The 22,515-nt window shown below is 34.1% G+C and overlaps 1 protein-coding gene across 3 annotated transcripts in view; it reads left to right on the top strand.

Moving 5' to 3' along the window:
* The first annotated feature begins 1,918 nt into the window (after nucleotides 1-1,918).
* LOC116171976 (gastrula zinc finger protein XlCGF48.2) overlaps nucleotides 1,919-22,515 on the top strand; it is a 181,497-nt gene continuing 160,900 nt past the window's right edge. For 2 of the 3 annotated variants that reach the window (XM_031489052.1, XM_031489051.1), the window contains exon 1: nucleotides 12,908-13,664. The gene's annotated coding sequence lies outside the window, so the exon portion shown is untranslated. Of the gene's footprint in view, nucleotides 2,242-2,287; nucleotides 2,449-12,907; nucleotides 13,665-22,515 lie in introns of those variants that run through there. The other variant, XM_031489053.1, reaches the window with a different exon arrangement.

The raw sequence follows: 22,515 nt of genomic DNA, 5'->3' as shown, positions 1-22,515 counted from the left end.
ATAGGAATCCTACCCACATCTATGTGGATGTCCTTTGATTTTAATTTCAGGCCAATATGGTTAATTAACCTGGCTGTTAGATTTCATGGAACAAATTGCATTCAAATTGTAACTTATCTAGTAGAAAAGTTTCACTGAAACATGAAAGACCGACACATATAGTATCATTTTCCTTGAGGAAGATATAAATAGGCTCATTTGCCGAGCAAAAATAAAAGTTTACTTTCTTTCTCGTGTTCCTAAAGTATGTCTCGAGTACGAATGATTAGAAGGGTTACAGTTGAAATGGAAACATTTAAATAGAAACACACCATTTTCTATTTTTTCCTAAATGCGCCATTTTATTCTGAATTCAACGCACTTAAGATGTGCGTACTTATCTGCCATAGTTTTTGACATATGTCAACTTTTCTGTAAAAATTTAGAGATACAAGGGTCCATTCAAAATTCATATCCTTCAAACCGTTCAAAATAAGTGTGGTAAAATCTAAGGAGTTTTTTGAGTGACCGCAAAAAAATCGAGATGTCGCCAACTTCCCGTGTTCACGGAAGCGACATCTTGAAATTATTTTATTTCAATTCTCAATAGTCGATTATGGCTGTGAACCAAATTTAAAGTTTCTATTTCCACTGACCGTCTAGCTCTTAAAATAGTCTCAGAAATGCTTGTTGTTTCCACAACTCTTTCACTTTCCAGAGATGCTAGTCAGGCCTGTTTCACGGCATTAGATTTAGAAAAGAACTACACTTAGAAAATCCTGTAAAGATACTGGATAGTTCTGGACAGAGTCTAAAGAGCTCCTACAAATCCGAACCGCCTATAACTCCCATTACTTTTACAAAAAGTGTAATTCCAATTTTCAATCTGCCTACATCCCTTCATCCCTTAAGTATTCATAATGTTCGCCATTAACGAAAAAATGGAAATACTGGAAATAATGGAATACTTCGATTTATTGTGTCCATTTCAATCTAATAGAAATCATACCTAATATCGAGGTAATCCTTAGATTACCTGTTGAACTATTTTTAAACCGAAAAATCGTAATGTGATAAAAGGTAGTTTTTTTGCTCTTGTAACCCTTAGATGCATTAGTCAATTCGAGGCTTTATATGTATCTTACAAACCAGTAATTTTAGTTTTCCCGAAATCGTCATGAAACCTTAATTTTCAGACGTACTTTATGTCCACTGGCACTTGACCAGACTACTTTCGTACCGCCTATCACATACGTGCAATATCATGGTTGAGTAGAAAATTTTATGTCCTTTCAAATGATGTATCACAAGGTAGGGGGTGCTAGTCTAAATTTCGAAGTGGGGTAGTTGGGACATATGGGAGGCGAAGGGTTGAAACCTAAAATACTCTAGGTACCATTTTTTAACTTCCCCCTCGATATCTAAATCGATGTGTTTCCACTGAAAGGATAGAGGCCAAGAGTTATTAGGGGTGGATACTTTTGAGATGAGCACACAGTATATAAGCACACACAAAAAAATTTCTTGTAACAAATTATGATTTATTTAGTATTATTATTTAATAAAAAAAAGTGTAATTTGAAAGTTTTTAACGCAGTTTGTTTTGTTTCAGATTCCAGAAGGGCAGCCTTATAAAGGTAGGATTTTTCCTGTTCTAAGCATGGTCTCCTGCGTTTCCTTTGTTTGTGCATTTAGCAGTGAGAGCAAAGTGTATGTAGTGATTAAAGTAAAAGTCTGATCTTCGTATTAAAGTACTAAATGGGTGTACCATCTACTCAGCCTCCAACTAGGTGATTTAAGGTTGGCCACAATAATTTTCTAAATGATCTCTTTGGCGACATCAATCAGTTTACCTCACATGAATCGCTATGGCTATGAATTCATAGCCACCATGACCTTGTGCAGTAAAAGGAATTTATTCACCATTCAGGCTATGAAGGGGTATTAATTGTAGCCAAATGTTACATTAGCTAGTTGAATGTCTGTGCAATGTTATAACTCATTTATTATTTCACGAAGGCCTTGATATCATGAAACGGTAAGAGAGTATTCGGGGGTTCAGTGGGACCACTTGAGCCACTTGCGACTGGCCAACGCCCCACCTCCATTTTTTTAATTTAATTTGTATTTCCATTATTCTGCATTGTTTGGGCATCCTAACAGACAGAATTGGCACCATCTACTATTGGGGCGCAGATTCCTCCACTTGGAATCCATCGGGAAGAATAAGAAATGATGGGCATAATAAATTCTTCGTCTCTGGTACGTAGTCTCCACATTTTCCGGCTTTAATGGAACAATCTTTCAGACAGTTTCGTTTCACGGACTTTCATATGGAACTGAGTACACCGAGGGACACTCATCGACGTAGCCCACTGGTTACTTTGGCGATCCACCGCAACGGGACCACGAAGAAGCCTAACGATCTACTCTTCCGCACGATCGGAGATGATTTCCACACAAATTAAGGTAAGCATTCATGTATGGTTTTGATATTTTCACGGGTTTTTCTCGTAAACTTCAAAAATCAAGGTGTTCCAACTTTAAGCTATTAAAAACGATTAAAAAAAATGTTATATGCTTGATATATTCAAACCTTAAGCTTAAAACCACTGAAATCTACGCAACTGCTATCCAAAAATCAAAATTTAACGAGTATTTGAAGAAAACTAATAAGGTTCGAAAATATTTTATAAAAATTTGATTAAAAATATTTAATTCATTCGCAACCTTCTGTGAAATGAAACTTGTTACGTATACGAATTCTTATATTACTAAAGTAGCTACTCTTACTACTGCGACAGGTAAAAGTGGACGACCATTATATCGATAACGAATCAGATTAAAAATAACGTGCTTACTTACGGAAGTTATGCTTTAAAACGCGATGACATAATTAAAATAGTTGTCAAATTCGACGTGCCACAATCTAAACGTAAACTACCACAATTTCGATTGACAAGTAACCTGAAACCAAAAGGTAGCAGAAATTGTATCTAATTAGTGATGCATCTTCCCGTAAGATGCGCCTCTAATTAAATTACCAGGGTCTTTTCCATACGTTATCACGTGATTTTGTTAATTGAAACGGTCACTATTCATACTTCAAAGCAATTAATGACACCTTTTCCCATATATTTCAAATTCTTCCACCTCGTTCACAAAAGAAATTAGTTTTCAGTTTTTAAACTCTGTCGCTGTCTTCAAAATCTCAATGCAATAGACAGTACGTGTACCACATTTCATTTTACATTCTTTTGGATGAGATTTCCCGGATTTATATCACCCTGGAATTCCTTCGCGCTGCGCATTTTAATAAAATCTGCAATTCTCGCAGACTATTAATAATGCGTCGTGGAAAATATCGGTGAAGATCCTTCAAACGTATTTTTGAGTCGCTTTCGCTTTCAACTTGAAACAGCACTAGGGCTTTACAAATTATAGAAATAGCATTTATCTCTTGACCGAATAGGTAGAATAAATTCGATGGTTAGGTACACGATACAGGCCCAACCAGGGAAGACTTTAATAATCTCATGGTTTATAACGATTGCATCTAACCTATTGGTCCATAACAGTCAATTTCATGCATACCAATCATCTGTGGTTCTCGGCACTAAATTCAAAAAAGCAATTTGGCACCATGCACCATGCTTATTTTAATACCTCTTTTCGTTCGTTGTTCATGCATAGGCGATTCAATAATTAGTATATTAATGGGGAAAATTTGGAGAATCTTCTACAACATTAGCGTAAATGATATCCACAATTGTTCAATTGCAATTCTAAATCTAAAATAATCAAGTCATCCTTCGTACTGCAAGCACTTTCCTACTCCACATCATTGGAAAAATTTTAGATTCGCTGTTCATCTAAACTTTAAATGGCACAAAGATATTTACGACAGAAACTTCTCCTCTACAAATTGATAATCATCTATAAATGCACAATTGTAGAATAGCATTTCTTTAATGCATTGTGCACGGTGCAAGTATAATTGGTCTCTCTAAATACTTACATTATTGCAATCGCAACTTGAATGGTCATAAATAAGGAGACTCCATTCATGGGGAACGTAATCCTCATTCTATTCTGTAACATAAACGCTAACACAAATCTTTCAATGCCGATCTCCCGAGCCGAACTTTCTTTAAATTTCAGCCGCAAGAAAAACGAGCTCTCAAAAACAGGAAGCGACATCTTTAATTGGATTTAATTGCGGTTACTGGTGTAATCACGTACGAATTTTCGGCGATGCTTACAAAGCTTAAAAATATCACGTACAATTCGCGAATAAAAACTGTTTTAAATAATCAAAACTGGTTTCTTAAAAAAATTTTCTATGCAAGAATAATCACGGGCTTACGTACGTAATAATATCCAGAGACACTTGTTAAAGCGGCCTTTTTTCTTCAATTATATTAAAATTCCGTTGGTAAACGTGTAATCAAGCTGAAAGTTAGTTGATTTCTGTAATAGCGGCGGAATGAATGTGTAATTAAGCCGAGATTAACGCTTCGAGTTTTTCATTCGTAAAGACAAAGGGAAAAATCGGCCAAGATGATAAAGACTTTTGATATAAGCACGCGTTCCAGTTAAAATATACTCGGGAAGTCATTAATTTTAAGCAGATCATTGATTTGCCATTATTTCTTTCATATATACTCGGATGAATTATGTTATTAAGATCTAAATCAAAACGTCGAAATCTTTTTTGTGATCTTTAAGCGGTTATGTAATTACCGCCGTCGATGTCTACATTACTGCATGTAACTCGGTTTTTTCTTCTCGTTTCGATGTGCAATTTTCTTTCTTCCGTGCCTCGTTGAACGATTTGCATAGGTAAATATATGAAATCGAAAGTGCAATGCAGATTCATAATTAGGTACTCGACGATAATTTAGTGTGACGATTTTTTATCAGGGCCGGGATATGAATTGTAGTGAAGATGTATGAACGCAATTTTACTTTTGAATACCTCAACAATTTAAACATTTGCAAGAATTTTCCATAAAATTAACATAAATCTTAGATTTAAATGCTATAGATAGGTATTTTAAAAATCTCTGAAATGCCATTTCGGATATAAATTTCAGAAATATAGAAATAGCTTGGGCGTCTGAAAATGTGAAATAAAATATTTTTGCTTTCATTTATACGAAAATTACCTTTAATTTTTGCCCTATAAATATCTTACGGCCGGTTGTAGGAAAGCGAATTATAATCAAATTCAAAATCCTACATTATTTGCCAAATCTGAGTTTAAACAAGAATTTTGACATTTGATTGGCTGCATACTGCAGTGTAAAGCGAATCAAATATGTATCTTAATACCGGATTAAACAATAATCCTGGATTATTTTTTTGTGCAGCTGGCCGTTAGTCTTTTATTGTTGTACATTGCAAATATCTTAATTTATAGAAATGCATATATCCGTTTGTTTTATCAAAATAATTAATATATAATCGACAGGTGTTTGTGACTTGTGCTAAAAACTGGTGATGTTAGAATTAAAATAATTGTTCATCAATAATGCAAGATGCATACAATTTTAATACAATTAAAATAATTGGAAATTTCTAAACAATATAATAATACTTAAAATTTCAATAATTTTTACATTTAAATATGTAATTTTCGTAAAAAAAATTTTAAGCAAAGGTTATAAGTAGTTAATTGTTAAAAAGGAATTTGAAACTTAAAAACCAAAGCTAAGTACCTCTTCGATAAACAAAGCTTGTAGTAATTTTATGGATGTTAGAAAATGCTTCTATGGGACCTGTAAAGGCGCAGAACGTTACATTCCAGGGTGGACAACCCCTGACCGGTTTGTTCGAATTTACGAACTCAATAAAAGCTTTACAAACTTCCGTGCTAGAATGAAATTCAGTATTAAGTTTTTGGGTAAATACTAGAACTGTGTTTTCCTTTTAGTGGCCACTGATTTCTTACCGGAACATAATTTCTACCCCATGGATTTCGACAAAATGAGAGTGATTACAACCCCTCCTTTTCAAACTAATCTGAACCTAGAAACTAATTTTTCAACCCGATTAAAAATTTCATTGATTAATTACTTTCAAACAGAACAAAATTTGTTGTTTCTAACACAAAAGGAATATGCATTATATTAAAAATTCTTAAGATAGTTTCATTAATATAACATTTTAATTTCAAAAAATTCGTTTGACTGGATATAAACCAAACCTTAATTGTAATCGAGTTGATGGAATAACTCCCTGAAATATTATTTGATGATTCGTTTTTACTGTATTGATGTATCGCCTGATGATGGACGAAGCTCGTCCGAAATCGACAGCGACCACTTAATAAGTTTTTAAATAAAAAAATTAGTGTTACCGTTAGCAACACACTTGACACTAATTACAAATGGAGCAATTCATCAACAACTACAAGGTTAAATTATTCGCATTATTGATCCGTCTTTCTCTATCGTGTGACCTGCTATACACAGAAAAAAGAATTAAACCCTCGAATAAACCTTATCCTAGCTTTAACTTTTTCATACATTATTTGACGACATATCCTAAAACTTTTCTTTAATTCAAATCAATTTTTATTCAAAATAAGTGGTTAAAACGAACTAGTTACCTACCTAAAAGAGATTTTTTTTAAAATATAATTAGGGTTTGAAATTGACACGTAATTGTGACAAAACGAATATTTCCTCTGTACATCCAGGAAATTTTGTAACGGAATATTCAATACCGAATAATCAAGGGTTATTGGTGTGTTCTCAGTATATTCATTGCCGAATATCCTTGGAACGTATATATTCATAGAACATTCTATGGATATTAGGAATATTCCAGGGAATATTCACATACCTTCTAGAATGTTAAAGGAATATTCTAAGAACATCCAATTTAATCTATTATCTAAAAACGGCCATTTAAAAAAATCAAACATTAAACCAAGACACTTACTTGATTAGAATCATGATTCATATAAGCTATACGTCTTCATCATATTTTTAATTGCCTTGTAACTGTAACTCAAAATTAGCAAATAATTTACTTCCAATACGCAATCGATTTCACCGAAAACAAAAAAACAAGGTTCCACTGTTGCACATTTTAGCCAGAGTTATGAACCCGTATATCCTGTAATTCGCTAGGAGTGCCAAACTATAAAATATAAATACTTAGGAATTCATCCGTTTCAAAGGGCAGTCGAGTTGGAACCTCCGTTTACACCAAGGGCGGTCAGAAGCAGAGATTTTTTGTTCTGGTATTTCGGATGTGGGCCGTTGGGAGCTCAAATGGCGTGTTAACTGATGACTTAAATTAATTTCGAACTCGAATTCCGAAAGCTAAGGAAGACGCAGCAAACCAATAATAATAATATATAATTCTAATTAACTAGTTAGTTTTTTGTAGACCCACAATAGAGATGGTGATGTCTAAATATTCTATTATCTATTGGTTAACTTCTTTCTTTTTATCAGTACCAAACGGGTTTTAGGGCTGTGGCGTAATCTCAAAATTTCAAAGCTCGCATTTCTCATGGAATGGCCCAATGCAATAATAAAGTTTGACACATAGCAATCTAGATACGAGTATGTTTTAATTTTAAATATCCTCATTAAGATTAATGCAGCAATTGTTTTTTACTTTCCTCACTAGAGAGGAATATTACATTTTCTTCACCCCTTTAGAGACTGAAGTAGTTTCAGTTCTCATTCGCTATTGCACCGAATTAAAAAAAACTTTATATTGCTAAAGAGATAATTAAAACTACATTTAAAAAAATATAGCTCCTACTTAATTCAGAATTTTCGAGGGGTGCTTAAAATTCAGAGCGGTTGCTAGGGAGGGGTAGTGTTGTCATCGTATATAATAAATCAGGTTCTTTTCATAATAACGCTGAAAATTATTTATTTCATACAATGGGACGGTTCTGTATAATAATCAAACAAGACAAACTAAAATCTCTGTACAGAGTTGTCAGAAAATTTCGAAATTTCGGAATTTTAACCCCCGTAATATTTGCCCTCTCGCCATTCGACACCCAAAAACTATCTCAGGCTAAAATGATTTAAGTATATTCAGCCCAGAAGTATACGTTAGCCGTATTATTCGACACATATATTCACCTACAATTAGGGAAAGTTTTTCATTCACAGGGCGACCTTTCTGAGCAAATTGATGATTTTTCGCTGAAACACGTGAACTATGATTTGTTTATTTTAAGGCAGCAGACTTGACAGCTATGCCAAAAAATTTAAATGTAACTTGGCTAATTTTATTGTATAAATTAAACTTTTTATTCATCGATATCTAACGAAAGCCGAATTTTGAACTAAGGCCGTTGAACTGCAATGTACTACAGGGCGAAATTTTTCTTCTGCATGTTCATCTTCATTGTCTAAATTACATTTTTTGTTGAACAAGGGACCCGTGAAACAAAAGGCGGAAATGAAAGGATGCGCCGCTATGTATCAATTCAGATTCAATTATTATAATAAGGACATTTTTTTGTTTTCCAATCAAATTGGCATGTAAGTGGTGAATATTGTCACGTTTTCGGGTATTTACTTGATTTTTATTAGAATTTTTGGGAATTGGCTATGCTTCAGTAGGATTCGCAATGATTGAGTCACGTCCATTGATGTGTTTATTGCGGTTTTCCTGTTTGTATATTTAGTTCCTTTTTGTTGCCCTACATACTATTTACTCATTATACGATGGTGTGTTGCTAAATAATTTATTGGACGTTAACGAAAACGATCTCTCGCTGCAAACGACTTGCGCAACAAAGCGTTTGATGCTTGAATGCATCATAAAATATGACAGACGTTTTAAAAACTACTTACTTGCGGTCCGCTATCTGCATAAATGTGAAATTAAAATTGATATAGACTATTAGAGGATGCGTAGCAAAAAATATAAAAGAATTTACACACGACCCAAAAACTCACATTTTATTGCTATTGTAAATTTATTAAGAGTTCCTGGTAAAAGTCGTAAATTTAGATAATTTAACTTATTTGACAAAAAAGAAAAATTAATATTCTGCATTACGTGAAATATTCAAAATTTAATTGGCACAAAGTACTACTCACAATCCAAAAATTGTAAAATGTGTCAATTTTTTATTATTAAAAGTAATTCGGCTTAAGGCTCTTATTCTTGCGTAGAAAGTGGTCTTCAGTTTGATCGAGTCCGCTTCACCGAATTCGTTAAACAATCAGCATTTATTATTTATAATTAATTACTTAATTGGATCCCGACTGTCTTACAATTCATTAGCCTTTTACGCCATAAACTTCTTTTATAATTATATTGCAGCCGATCCTTATGCTTGACATTATTTTACTGACTGATGCGACATCGCCACATCTGCACTTTTTGGCATACCTTCCCCTTGTGCTACCCCCATATCTGAATAGATGTTTTTCTCCAACGGTTTGAGGCAATACAGAGAATTTCTGTGCTGCTAAATTCCTCGGTGTAAATCCAAAATCCGAAATCTTGTACAACTAAATCTCGGCTATCTTCTTCTTTGTATGAGTGAAAAAATCGCATTTTTTTATTTCTATATTCTCTGATTCTTGAAATTTCAAATGCTACATTATTTAAGGGCGTATTAGCTTAGGAAGATTAGAATTTTTTGCATTATCGATAAGGGATGCACCATCTACCGATAGGAATTTTATTTTTAGTGTAGTTTTTAAAATGACGGAAGCGCAGAATCATTCAAATTTAAATGTAATCTTGTAATGTATTAAAACAATCTATCTTTTATAACAAATAATTGTTTTTTGTTTCGACAGAATTTTTTGTACAAAAACAGAGAGCCACATTCAATGATACCTACATCATCAATTTGGCTGCCATAAGAATCACGTTTGGAAAATTTCCCTAAAAAATGTTTCATAGTGTAAACCTCTTATTGCTACAAGGTTTTTTTTGTAGATTAATAATGTTAATAATGATTAAAAATGTACAATAAGAAGTTTCCACAAGATAAACACTTCAAAATTTGCATAATTATTTGCAGATTTGTGCTAATTTAACTACTTAAATCCCCAACATTCACGATGCACAGGGTGTCCATTTTGCACAAATATTGTAAATGTTGCCTAAAGATCCACCCTGTATTAAAAGAAAATTGAGTAGTATTCAGCGCTAAAGATTAAAATTGTTTATTAAAAAAATTCCATACAACTAAATACCAAACAATCCTCCAGATCTTCTTGCATCCATTATTTTTAAAACATACATGTCCCAGCAAATCAGCATAACTTGTAAAACAAATTTTTTGAATCGGTTTTTGAATCGGCCTCAGTTTGTAACGAGATCGGTTACTTCACGTAAATTTTTTGCCATCCTTTTCCCTAAAATATGCGAAAGGATAATTTCCCAGTTTAAAAGAAGTCAAGCTTTCCACCAAACACATTCATTATGTAGAGTCAAGTTTTTATTTTGTCTTTTCAGACTTTTAGCTTACGGAATCAAAATCGAAATTTCATTACAAGAGAACCAAATTCAAAGGTCATTCATACGTTAAATGTGTCACCGTAAAACAAATTTAGGTTGTGTTTGAAGTGTAAATTGTTGACGTTTCAATTTCATTATATTGCTCTATCTTATTCAAAGATGTGGTCACTTCAACTTAGAAGTTAACTATTCAAATTTACGCCAGGTAGAATTTTATCATTTAGAAATTAGAACATTCCGTAGAAAAGCAATGATTCAAAGGACCCCTTTTGTAGTAACTTTTTCAGCCAATCTCTTAAGAAAACACAGAAATGAAATAGAGAACCGACAGAGCTAGTCACCGGCTTAATTAATTTTATTTTTGTGATACAGTTTTCTGCTTACAATTCCACCTTTAACAAAAAAAATAAGGTAATTTGTCAATTAATTGCAGCAAAGCATTATTATATATAAAAAAACTCCAGATGCAAGTTTTACCTTTAGGTGCCGACGTACAAATTTCATTTAAGTAATATCTTAACAAGTAAAAAAAATTGCGCAAATAAAAAAGTTCCTTGAGGTTTAGGGAATATAACAGGATATTCATGTTGTTTGTATATAATAAGAATTATAAAAGAGACCCTTTTTTGAGCTTTTAGCTGTAACTTTTTAGCCTGATAGTCTACGTATAGATCAAAAATAGCGATCTTTCTTATATCCTTATGAACATTTCTAAACAAAGTTAGCATGCAGATGAACAGACTGCAGACACCAATATAAAATTATAAACGATCGAGGATCGTTAATATAAAACTGACCAATACATACTTTTTATACAGGACTAGATTTAGTTAAGGACTAATTTGCATGCATCCGTTATCCGCAGACAACGGATGCTTCACATTTTTTTTAATGGTGATATTATTTATATGCCAAAATGTATTTAAATAATTTATCAATTCGTACATCAAAGTAATCAAACCTAATTTTCTTAGACTTTTCTGTGAATCTTCTTCAAATTTTCTAGAATCTGTAAATAAACTTTAAATCTACAGAACCTCCATAGCGTAGATTTTTTTAAGTCTTGGAATCTTGAGAATCTGAAAATCCCCCTCATTATCACATTATGCTGAATTTTTTTTAATATCTAGCAAATAACGTTGTACTTCGTTATTTTTAGGTTATCGCATTATGTTGAAAGGTCCCCTTGTCTGTCACCCACGAAATAAAGGATGCGCAATGTTAAGTTAGGAACTTTGTTTAACATTCTTTGCAAATTACTGCTACTTTATTAAATAAAGCCTAATATATTATTATGAAGTTCTCAGTTTTCTTAGAATTCATCATAGAATTCTGAGAATACTCCCAAAATCTTCTTAGGACCTCTATAGAGTCGTGTAAATTTTCTAGGATCCTTGGAACCCAGAGCCTTGAGAATCATTAGAACCTTCATATAGTTCGTGTAATGGATCTGGACTCGACAATTTAGAAGTGACCTATTTGTCTACCCTATCCGTTCTACATAATGGTCAATAAAAAAATTAACATTAGGATGTAATTTATAAAAAAACGAACGTTATGTCAGACGTGACATTTTTACATTGTTCTTCTCCACAGGTTGTTTGGGGGTGAAAAGATCTGCGTTTGCGCCACCTAAGAATTTTTAAACTTCCTTCTTATCGAAAAGAACTTTGACCTACTTTATGCCTTTTTTTTCTGAATGAAGTAACGCCACAGCCGCAGTAAGCATTTTAACAATCTCTGAGGAAACCTATAACATTAATTTAGTAGCAGCCTCCCTGCGTTAAAATTTGGACAACGGCTTCCAAAAGAATAATATCGAAGTCCTTTCAATAAAGATTACTCGAAGTTGACGTAAAATGTGAACGAGTGGTGCGAAAGACCATTTTTAGGGGATTTTGGGGATTTCTGTGGCCATCCTTCACCACACACTCCCTTATCGATGATATGGTACACTTTAACTCTAGTATACTAACGTCCTATACACGAAAAAAGGATCCTTACTGCCTTGACGTTTATTATTGGCGTATCGATGCTTCCCTGAGAAAAATTTAATTGTTCAAATTAACGGTTTCGCGCGCTACACGTAATATATTAAGAAACGTTGATAACCTTTTCAATGCCGAACGTCTATTGTTGCGAATTATTATTAAAAAAAAAACTACCGTTAATAGCCCTCCTCGCGCGCATTCCTCTTAAGCGTAATTTATGCGACGGTGACCAAGCGTCTTCCGTTTTGTTTTCCAAAAAACTAATGCGGTTACGAAGATAATTCCGCACCTTTTCATTAATTGCCGCGCCGATGTAAATAAAATCAAAAATAGAATACCAGTTTTTACACCTATCTTGACACAATGGCCAAGTGGGGACCGTAATCAGGTGGGGAAGCTTTGGAGGGGACCAAAATGTAGGTCTCTGGGTCCATCGTCGGTGGGTGGTGATCAGTTTGTCGTTGCACTCTGGTAATACACCGCTAACGTGCAGAAGTCGAGGACTTCCGCATCAGAAGGTCGCACCAACGGGCCATGAAGCAGAATCACGTACATGAGAGACGGTGGTAACCAAATAACAAAGGAGTGTGCAAGTGCCGGTTATTCTTCATCCCAATTCGTTCACCTTTTGCATTGGATGCTTGCGACCAGTGCTTCGAAAGCTTCCCAATTATGGCGACCGATAATTGATCGTAGTTGTAGTTGTGTACCGGTGGCCAATTTAAAACTGAACCGCCGTGGCTTTTTAAAGAAAGTTTACCGGGTGTTTTTTCTATTTTATATCTGTGACCTTCACTTCTATTCCGGTTTGCAAATGTCTAAGATCGTGTGTTAACCACTAAAGATTAAATTCCGTTGTCGACTTCTAATAGTATTTTCTTGTAGAAATTCTTTGAACATTGCCTTACTGAAGAGCAAAGTTTGTTTAAGGTAACTACTGCTTTAAAGAAGATTAAAGTAGTGTCAAAAACTTAAGTAAACATTGGATGTTCAAGTACTTGTACACATTGAAGAAAAGAAGTGCCGTGTCAACATTTGAATAGACTGTGACAACTACTGATTAATATTCAAGTTGCGCGTGGTTTTACTTTCTTAAGGATTCTGTTCTAATTTTGCGTTAAAATCTCTCCTAAGAACGTTTACCTTACTTGTAACTGTTTGAAATTTGTGCTCAAACTCATTATTGTGATTAGTGAAACTACGTTTTTTACTTTGGATTGCAAATTTAATGTGAGTAACCTTAAAATATTGGAGACTTTAATGATAGGTTAGCACACATTTCAATGATTTATGCGAATAAGTCAGCTGCTGCGTACACCTAACGCATGCAAACACAATTCCCCTAACGAAAGTGTCATCCAGAGGAAATTTTCTCTTAAGTCCATGCGCACATTGTAAGCCTAGAGCAACGGAAGTACATATCTTCATCGACAACGACGAATAAGTACAACTAATTGACGTTAAGACACATTTACCTAATAGACCAAGCAACTATGTATTCTCGTAAATATGCAATGCTCCAGCATCCGGTTACGCAAATTAATCGCTTACAATAACATATGTTGAGCTTTTGTGCAGAATGGAATTACGTTCGCTTAATTTACAATTAAATTGAGTTCGTTTACACCGCGTTTCTTTAAAATTAGGCGATATTGTTGTGCCGTTCTACACGCGGCCGGTGTGGCTAATTAAAATTTTCGGCGGATTAAAATACCACCCCACGTTTCGTATTCTATGCGTATCTATCCTTCGATTCATTTTTGATAGGAATTATTCATGAGTCCGCTTATTATTCTAGGCAGTTTCCTCCAAAAATGTTTATTTGGTACTTTGAATCTTTAATTCATATACAAACAGGATTTGGGCTTGAATTATTTCTTCTGGTCTTAATTTTTCCGGTTCCTGCCACTCGAATCAGATTTTTGGTTCACTTTAGAGCGAGGCAGTTCAAAATCATGCCTGGAGCAAAAATTCAATGCGGATCATGCACAGGTTTAATTATTTTAACAATCGACGAGAGATAATGACAGATTATGTACGGTTGTAATAACTAATTATCGGCTTGGTTAAGGCGCATTGTGTTATTGAATTATTGCCTTAACAACGAGGAAATTGTTATTGCAACTCATTTGAATAAAACGGCTATATTTTTTAAGGAGCGTGGACTACGTTTTCCTGTCGTATTATTTCTAATGCTCATTTGAAATAGACAAGCTTTTCTTCATACCTGCATCAACCTGCATCAAACGTACAAACTAAAAAACAAACAAATTAACAGACATCAAAACTGCACAAATGCAACGACTAACTTGAGTTTCAGCGTAGAATTATTATTTCAATGTTCTCGATTTTATTCTTCTAGTTGTGGTAGTTTTGTCCTTTTACCATAGATATCATTGATAGGTAGGGGCGGGAAAGAATAACCCTACCACAGAGGGCACTGCGTGTCGTAAGAGGCGACTAAACAACTGCATCATGCTTCAAATAACCCAAATTTTAATATACTGTACCTTTCTAATAACAAAGGATCTGAACTTATGACCGTTGGCGGTGGTTTTTAGAGGAATTAATGTGTGGTGTTGTTCCTCTTCTAACTGGAAAACAAAAAGAAACAGCGAGTTCAAGGATCAGTGCTATTGAATATGAGCCGGATTAAAAGTCTAGTTTCCGAATGCGAGCTGAGTGTCAAAAATTCCCCCTACTGAAAATCATATGCGATTCTTGTTTCTTTTCCGAGCCAGAAACCATATACTCTGCTATACGAGTACTTTAAATAGTTTAAATATAGTATCCAGAACATCCTGTTTAGTCCAATTTATAGACAAAACATGATCGCATTTCGTATCTTATAATGAAGGAAAATGATTCTAAATTCTAAACAAAATATAACATGGACATCACATGATTTTTGTAATGTGCTTTATCACCACGGTTCCTTATTCTAAATTTAACGTAAGTTAAAATAATAAAACCGTCCTTTCTTCTTCTATTTATAAGTCATGCATATACATATGTCCTTGTCTTAAAACAATCAAAATAAATATCCTTGAATGCTTAAAAATTACTAAAATTTTAAAATGAACCTATGCAATATTCAACAAGAAATCAAAAGTAATCAGTGAAACTGCGATAAATTCATTGAATACTTTTCTGGCAATTTTCACCCCAACACTACAAATTACCCTAAAAGGAGACCGCAATGCCCCTTTTTTAAATTAAATTTTACGGTCCCTAAGCGTCTTGCTAAACATGACAAGCTTGTTCGAGCCTGATGGTTTTTAAAAGATCGATAAGCAACCCTCTAGTCACACACAGCAGTGTCGCCCTTTCTCATTTTAGAATATGAAATTTTCAAGGAATTTCTATTTTACTTATATACTTCCTATCTATACGGAGGGGTGTCACTCTTGTAGTAGATGACATCTGTTTTATAGCAGATGTTAAATTGACAGTATGGTTTGACAGAGTCCTTCTTTAACAGTAAGAATAGATCATCACTTTAACGGTAAGGGTAGATAAACTTCATCAAATTATTTTGCATTGTAATGACTTCCGACATCATTCTTATTAAAATGCGACAAAAACCAAGTTTATGATTTTCTGTCCGTCCGTCCGTCCGGCTGTGAACATAATAACTCGTGAACGGTTTCGAATTTTCCAATTTTGTTTTCAGTAATAGGTAGAAGGGACTAACTGATTAAATTTTGGCCAACGCTCGTCAACCGGAAGTAAGCTTGTTGGCTACATTGGTGCAGTTTATTTTATAGTTTTTGATGAGTAAGACTCAATTTTTTCGCATTGTTCTATAGGTACCTATACGATTATGTCGGGTCTATGGTGAGGTCTATGGATAATAAATTATCCACAGTCTGCTTTTGCTTCTGAAAATTCGGGCAAGGTACCTAACTTAATTCTAAGATTCAGGTGTAAGTTTGGCAACTCTTCCCCAATTTTAACAAAATCGCTCGCAAAATCGTAGTTTCGAAGATATCGTGAAAGCTTTCCATCTTCGTATACTTTCATGGGGCAACCACACAGTAAGGATGAAAGTATAGGGAAATAAAACAACTGTGAACGGAGCTGGGCATGAATGAAATCAATGTGAAAAATCTCACTGATTAAAGCCTAGGAATTGTAAAGAGGTTATGCCATAAAAAATGGTCTTTTAGAAATCTAGTTCAGGGTTTTCATTTTAATAGGTATAAAAGTAAACTCTCTTCACTGTTGTTCTCGAACATTTTATTATGTACTAGGGAATGCAGAAACCTTTTTCCAAGATTTTTACATGTTCCCTCAGGGAGAATGTTCAAAGTTCATCATTTTTTGTTAAGATTTCTTAATATCTTGACGGATATGTTAATATTGTTCCCAAAGTTATTTCGAAAGTTCTAAAGTACCACAATAAATGAACCCTTGAATTTGGCTAATCGGTTAGTGAAATTATGTTATAAAATTTTAATTCTTGAACTAAAATTTAATTCTTGAAATCCAAATCAGTTTCAATAAGGTTGAAGCGCTTAGCATCTAGAGCTAGAGATATTAAATTCTTCTGGTAATAGGTAATACTTGGGATTTTTTTTATTACAAAGGTCTCGAATTCCATGTTTGTTTGTTACGGGTAAGCGCAAATTTAACTTCCAAGAACGTGATTTGTGTACACGATTCGTTACTCAATTTACTGAATTTTGTTACTGTTTAGTATAATTTTAGAAAATCCTCAGTAATTCACTAGTAACAAAACATACGATTATAATGACGCCTCCAACAATAGGGTCGATTAAACTGAACTTATTGCTAAAAATATCGACAGTTTCAGTTATAATTTCATCACTCTTATGTACTATGCAGTTAAAGTTTTGCGCGGAGATTTGTTTTATTTAAAGTTTACAAAATGGCGAATTTTTTATTGGTTAGGGTCTTTTGTACTACCAACCCCAATCAATTCAAAAACAGTTTAACCCCTAATCCTTCACTCAACAGTTTAACAGTACGCGTATATCTCATGATGAGCTTAGAAATGTAACCCTATATTTCTATTAAAAAAGACTGAATTTGCACCCGATCGCTGCAACCTTGGCGCCAAAAGCAATTAAAGAACAACAGCCCATTGAAAATGAGTAGTTAAATACGACACATATTTCGTTTACCGCAATTATCCAGATAAATTCTTTACATCATCACGACCAAAATTTGTAAAGAATGAAAAACTCACTTTTATTCAATCTGAACCTCAAGTATTTCACCCCTAATTGTCATGTAAATTTAGTCGAGCGCCAAATAATTTTAATTGTTCCCAATGGTAATGTATACGGGGTGGACCATTCAGTTACCCAAATTCTTCCATTACCTTGATTACATGCTTGTGGAAATTAATATGCAATTTCGACGGTTCGGCGGCTTAATAACCTTCACGTTGCCTTAACGTCTTCATTTTTTCCGCGCCGCAGAATTTAATCAATGCATCTTCCTCGCTATTTAAGCACTCGTGCCTTTAGGCCTAATGCAAGACTGTCTTTAGAAAGTGAACAATTTCTGCTTCCGAAGTATTATCTTAAGGTGAAATTCGCTTAGTAACAAGACTGTCAATCATCATTCACGCATACACTAGACGCTTAAGGATATCACACAAATAAAGTGAAGTTTTTAGTATCGCTTTTTTGGGTGCGCTGTCACTTTCCATAATTCCTGTCCGTGTTCTCCTGGGGTAAAGTCGTGCTCGTTGCAACTACTGTAACCTAACATTATTTTTGTGTATAGCTACCGAACTTCTGCCATGAATCCATCAAACTAAGTAATTTATGGGAAGGTAAATTTAATTTATCGGAACGGAAACTGAGGCATCTTCTCACGAGATTTTTGTTTTTATGAAATCTTGTGAATTTAACCTCTTTCGAATGTGGAACGGGCGCATTTTTCGCCAACCATCTACGAGAAAATCGTCAACCCGGAAAACCATTAATTTTATAAATCTCGAATGTCGACGGGTTGCACTTCTTATTTCACCTCCTACGTGTTCGTTAATAGTTACCGGTCACATGCATGCTGCAACAAACTGAGAAGTCACGAACTTTGGCGAGATTAAGCAACAAATCCCTAGAAAAATTATCTGTAATTCTCATCGTAGGTAGTTACCAAACTTTTTCTCGCTTGATTCTTAAAAGGAAATTTTTAGTCGACCTTTCCACATCATTTCCAATTAGGAAGACATTCGTGTGTTGACGCCTGCGAAATAATTCATAATTTACATATTTAATTACGTGATTGAGAGTCCTTCGGGATCAACAGGCAACGGTGACCAGTTAGCTTCACTTAATGAATGCTAGTAATTAACATGAAGGATTGATTGATGGTTTAGACAATCAAGCTTACTGTTATTAATTACCACCCTTGTGGTACTCAATACAGATTTTTCAATTTACTTCCGCGTAGGGGCAGGCTAACGATAATAAATGATACCGATGTGCGAATGCTAATCATAATTGAAAATCTAAAAATGTTAATTATTTCTAAGTTTACTAGGCTCTGCTCCAAATCCTAAAAAAATCCCACTCCAATTCATCACTGTAGTCGGATATTTTTAAAACCAATTCTAACGGTACTCGCATGTCATAACTAAGTTTAAATCTTAATAGGTATCAATAAAGCGGGACAGGTGCACTTACGGAGATTTATCTTATATGATTAATATCTAGAAATGCTCGAAGCTCAGTTAACCGCAACAAGGCCCCCCAATAACCACCCCAAGAGGTAGGTACGTAATTCTACAACCTGATGCAATCGAATCAGCGCTTTGTGATACTAAACAATTAATAATAATGAAAAAAAGAAAGTTTCTAAGCGATGTGGATACGGATATATATTAAATTTCACACAGTCTTAATAATTAGTCTTTTGCATTTTATGAACTTAATTATAAGAATTTTTTGCTGACTAACTTACGAGACTGTGTTGTTGCACGTTGTAAATTGCATTAAATTATTCACAACGAAATTGTGAGTTGTTCTATTTATGGTTGTATAATTCCTTTTTTTTGCATAATTTGTTTTCACCTTTTTAAGTTGACTTATAAGTGTAATTGGCATACATACCACCGTCGGTCTATAAATATTCATTTTTGTCACTAAGCTATTTCCGCGGTCTTAGTTAAACACCGTCCGACACGTACTTAAAACTTGTGACAGCAAACGTTTTCATTTCCTGGTTTGTGCTTTTTCGTTTCAGATCGGCAAGATAGATTGCCTGTAGCAAATGCACTCTGATGAAATTTTAAGAAAGGCAATTAACTGGGATTACAAGGCATAAATGTTGCGGAAAGTGCAGTTTAAGCAGCGCAATTTCACATACTTTAGTTATTTTGTTTTATGCGAGAAGACACTTTTACATTTTAGTAGAAAAACGGAAGAATGCATCTGCAAACTACCTACACCCGTTAACGTGCATCTTTTTTAAGTTAGACAATGGTCTACCAGTAGAGATATTAATATACTTTCAGAATGTAAGCGAGAAAGCTTTGTAATTGATTTGCCTTTTTCAATAGTTGATCAAATCATCGGTTCTGTTAGATTAAATAGAATTAAAAGGTATATTTTAAGCGGCGAGGTTTCCCATATTTGGGAGTCGTACATGTTTCATTGACTAATGGCAACAGTTTTAGTGGTTTTTTTTGTTTTTAATTCTATTTATTAATAGTTTCGAAATGTTTGAAGCCATCTTTTTTTTATTGTAAAATCAACTATCAAGAGGCAATTTTTCATTGGAACACCTGTAGCCGTCATAGATCTCAAATTAATAGTCGTAATGATATAATTTACATGTAATTAGCATTAATTTCGTTAATTTACAATATCCACACAAAGGGGGAACCACTCTAGCAAAAAAATGCACGTATTTCTACAAATCACCAAATCAACAAATCATTTCTGGAAATCGCCAAAATCACCTACTTTTTCCATATACCTATTACACAGCTATTTTTATAATTCTTTTGCGGTATGGTAATTCCATATCATGTTGAGTATCCCAACCGAAATTGCCTATATTTTATTTATTACACTTTGCTGTAGATAACCGGACTAACCGTCTGTATGTAGTAACAGAAAATTGTAGAACATGAGAAGCTAGTCAAACTTGGGAAGTGGGAGGAGGCTCGCTTCTAAAATGCGGCCAAATTTGCTTGACTCGTGATTTTAGTCTTTAAAACCTAAATTGAATTAAGTGTCAGTCTGAAACATATTTACGTATTGGGAAGATGTGATAATTCCATAGTCTGTGATGGATTTTAGGATTGGATCCTTTCAGCTCGTGCGAACGCCATACAATCCCGGCAATAGAGTCTGCCCAATCTTTTGCTTATTTCAAACGAGACGCCCGAATTCTTTTAAATCTACCCAAAATATGGAAAACGCCTGGCATAAGAGGCTATAAGCCTAAATCGAAATTATTTGATGTTTTTTTCTAATTTTAAAAAATGTATTCCTCGACAGAATAAAATGCCTTTTACAAAGGAAAAGAGGTAGGATTTGCTTAAATAAGCATTCCCAGAGTGTTTATTTGTTTTTATTTTAGGTTGTTGTTGTGGTTTTGTTTGGTTGCTTTATTTCAGTAGCATGCTATTCCTTTTTGTTTGTAAATTATACCCATTCGTTCCATTAATTCCTTTCGTTTTTCTCCCTTATCCATTTTTTACACCCTTTGTTCTTTCAGAAAATTTATTGAGCCTTTTGCGATCAATCCCACACCGATTGCCCTAACCTCCAACACTATGTAAGTATTTTAGCGCTGTTCGTGTCCTTTCGAACCCCTTTAAGCCCTTATTTGTGTATTTCTGGTAACCTCGGCCCATGTGTCTTTATTCCTCCTATTTTATTCCTTCCGCTATGCGTTACTTCATTTTATATTCATCCCTTAAATGCTATGTAACCTTCCTTTTTAGCACTCTTTCCAACTCATGCTCATGCTTCTTCTAATAAACGCAAACATATCGCATATTTTATAATCAGTTTCTTATTTATAAGAATATTTATGCCATAACTTATTCATGGAAAATGTTGTCTTCTAAAAGAGTCGCTCAAATTGAAAACTAAACCAAAGGCGTGTAGGAAATTCCCTTCACAATGATATGTCACTCGACCCAACATTCAATTTACAATTATTGAAGGGGTGGAAACCCTGCTTAGGGTTGTCACTCTGTTTCGTTTTCGTTGTGCCACCCTGTATACTGCATACCCTGCTGCATACCGAGTGATAAGAAGTAGTCACTTCAAAAAATCGTTGACTACTATCAATTTGTAATTGTGAGATCTTTTAAAATTTGATTTATCTTCTGTTTTTGTAATATTCTTATCGATTCCTCCCTAATCCTCATCCATATTCTTCCTTAAAAAAATAGTATGAACAATTTACAATTAATTAGTTACTGAGTTAATTGTTTTTGCGCTAACCAAACTGTGTATCTTCTTTTTATTCTGTGTTTACATTACTCGCTCTGTTATCCTTAGTTTCCTTCGATTACCAGCGAGCCATTTTCTAATTTTTGGGTACGACTCACTAACATGGGAATAAAAGTTAGTGGCGCCTAAAATATTACCATCGTATATAAACGTACCCCAGATTCTCTCCATGAGTAACCGCCAGCCATGTTAGTAATATTTTTTTTGGTCTTCCCCTTTTTTGTACCCTTTGACCGCATTACAAGTATTTAAAGTATTACCGAATAAGCATAGTGTGTCTACAATAAATGGTTTTTTGTAGGAAATAAAATTAAGGTTCTGTGTAAATAAAGCACATGCCTTATCTAATCTGTAATAACACTAATTTGTACGGTCTTTAGAAGTTCATACCAAGTCTCGAAGTTTTGAACGTGAAAACTTTCTGTTTAAATGGAAACTACCTTTTTTCTGTTCACCAATCAAACCATCCAGAACTAAATACTATTCTGTGATAGAACAAAACAAAACAATTTTATTTAATATTTTCAGAATATCGTGTAAGAAAGGTCGCCGTTGATAATTTTTTGCATAGGTAGTGATCAAATTACCGGACTTTGTTTGGCGAAAAGTCATATGAAAAGTGTTACTTTTTT

Source organism: Photinus pyralis, unplaced genomic scaffold (genome assembly GCF_008802855.1).
Source record: "Photinus pyralis isolate 1611_PpyrPB1 unplaced genomic scaffold, Ppyr1.3 Ppyr1.4_LG5, whole genome shotgun sequence".
Classification (NCBI taxonomy): Eukaryota; Metazoa; Arthropoda; class Insecta; order Coleoptera; family Lampyridae; genus Photinus; species Photinus pyralis.
The sequence above is the reverse complement of the archived record's forward strand: the minus strand, read 5'-3'. Positions and strand labels throughout refer to the sequence as shown.